Source organism: Heterodontus francisci, unplaced genomic scaffold, assembly GCF_036365525.1.
Source record: "Heterodontus francisci isolate sHetFra1 unplaced genomic scaffold, sHetFra1.hap1 HAP1_SCAFFOLD_102, whole genome shotgun sequence".
In the NCBI taxonomy this organism is placed as follows: Eukaryota; Metazoa; Chordata; class Chondrichthyes; order Heterodontiformes; family Heterodontidae; genus Heterodontus; species Heterodontus francisci.
This window is the reverse complement of record NW_027140380.1, coordinates 4092749-4095320: the sequence shown is the minus strand read 5'-3', so window position 1 is coordinate 4095320 and position 2572 is coordinate 4092749. Positions and strand designations below refer to the sequence as shown.

The 2572-nt window shown below is 43.3% G+C and overlaps 1 non-coding gene across 1 annotated transcript; it reads left to right on the top strand.

Annotated features, from left to right (window-relative positions):
* The first annotated feature begins 582 nt into the window (after positions 1-582).
* Positions 583-654, top strand: trnat-cgu (transfer RNA threonine (anticodon CGU)). The gene has a single exon. It is a non-coding gene; the product is annotated as a tRNA-Thr (tRNA).
* Positions 655-2572: the final 1918 nt, after the last annotated feature.

Below are 2572 nucleotides of genomic sequence, written 5' to 3'. Positions count from 1 at the left end.
ACCTGCTCCATGTCTGGCTTCTGCACGAGACCCGATGCAGTACGATACCTTGCAAACCTCTGGAACCACCTCGGCCACTCATCGGCTTGGTTCAGTCCAGTGACCTTTTCAAAGGTACAGGCAAATATTTCTCCATCATTGCTTTGGTTTACTGTGGCCCCCATATAATATTCTGATATCTGTCAAGGCTTAGTACACAATTTATAAGAATCTGACGGTTAAAATAACCTGAGTTTACTCTACACATCTTGCATTGAAAGTTTCATCTACAACTCTCCATGAGGTGCCGTACAGATTATATTACATCACTTCCTGTGATGATGCACATAGTCTATTTATATAATCTGCCCAGTAACAACCCAATGTCCACTCTTATATTATTGTACAGATGTGAGAAAAGCGGAGGATGAGAATGGAACGTCTGAATGAAGATTTCATGATGCTGATGATGTAAATGAGGCTGATCTGTTTCCCATTCCACAATCCCTCTTTATTTCTGTGCATGTTTCTCGATGCTGTTTCAACCAAATTGAAAAAGAATCACAAATCCTCCTCTGGAGCCTCAAGTGCCCATTAACAAAAGGCATGGTGGCCAAGTGGTAAGGCGTCAGTTTCGTAAACTGAAGATCACGGGTTTAATCCCCGTCCGTGCCTCATGATTAGTTTCTCACTTTAAATGTGATGTTTCCAGAAAAGATGTCCGTTGCATTTGTTTTGGCCATCTGGAAATCAGTGTGATGTCACACTTTATCCTGGACACTGGGAAGAACATGAGGAGCAGCCACATGGTCCCTCGAGCCTTCTCTGCCATTGATAGAGTGAAAATAACTGAGGTCCAAGCACTGAACCTTATTACTGTGCATTTGCTTGATATTTAACAGAGCTATTCTATTAATCCCACATCCCACACTCCTGTCCTTTCCCCCATTGTCCTGTTATATTTAACATGTCAGGTATGTATCCAATTCCATTCAGAGTTAACATTGAATCTGCTTCCACTGACATTTCAGGATTGCATGCCAGACCAGAGCAACACACTGCTGAAAAAACAATCTCCTCATCACAACTCTAATTCTTTTGTCAATTACTTTAAATGTGTTTCCTCTGGTTACTGACCCTTCTGTCACTGGCAACACATTCTCCTTCTTCACTCTATCAAAACTCTTCAGGATTTGCATTACCTGCTGCCTTTGCTGATAAAACAAGGCTGAGCACACATCACCAAAAGGAATATGATTGGCTCTGAATCACATTTATCTTTCCTGTCAATCTGATGTGGACCTTGTATTTTCCCGGAACCAAACAACCTGAGCAACAAGTGTGGGTTCCAGTGATTCCCACCGCTCTGAGAGAGAGAGGATGTGATAATGAGCCAGATAGAAGAAAGGAATGAGATAGAGAGTAAAATAGCCCTGGTCTGTTTCTACTAACCCCCGGCCCCCTAAAATGGCATCATTTTCTCCTGCCTCTCCACATTCTAGTCAATTAATTAATGCAATCCTTTCATCTGGAACATAGAACATAGAACAGTACAGCACAGTACAGGCCCATCGGGCCATGATGTTGTGCCGAACCTTTAACCGACTCTAAGATCAAACTACCTACATACCCTTCATTCTACTATCGTCCATGTACCTATCCAAGAGTCGCTTAAATGTCCCTAATGTATCTGCTTCTACTACCACCGCTGGCAGTGCATTCCACGCACCCACCACTCTCTGTGTAAAGAGCCTACCTCTGACATCTCCCCGAAACCTTCCTCCATCACCTTAAAATTATTCCCCCTGGTGATAGCCCTTTCTGCCCTGGGAAAATGTCTCTGGCTATCCACTCTATCTATGCCTCTCATCATCTTGTACCCCTCTATCAAGTCACCTCTCATCCTTCTTCGTTCCAATGAGAAAAGCCCTCGCACCCTCAACCCTTCTTCGTAAAACTTACCCTCCAGTCCAGGCAGCATCCTGATAAATCTCCTCTGCACCCTCTCTGAAGCTTCCACATCCTTCCTATAATGAGGCGACCAGAACTGAACACAATATTCCAAGTGTGGTCTAACCAGGGCTTGATAGAGCTGCAGCATAACCTCGCGGCTCTTAAACTCAATCCCCCTGTTAATGAAAGCCAACACACCAGACGCCTTCTTAACAACCCTATCAACTTGGGTGGCAACTTTGAGCGATCTATGGACATGGACATGGACCCCAAGATCCCTCTGTTCCTCCACGCCACCAAGCATCCTGTCTTTAAGCCTGTATTCTGCATTCAAATTCGACCTTCCAAAATGAATCACTTCACACTTTTCCAGGTTGAACTCCATCTGTCCCTTTAATTCCTGTTTCCTAATCCATTGATGTTTCACAATGTACTGAACTGTCCCAATCCATTGATATAACTCAGTCTATAGAATTTCCCAATCCACTGATATTTTCCAGTCCATTGACTTTCCCAATCCATTAATGATTCCTGACCATTGACATTCCCAATCCATTTATATTGCCTGTGATTTCAAAGCAAATGTGGAATACAAATAGTATCAGTATTATCAGATACATCGAGACGAGGTGCAATAGCC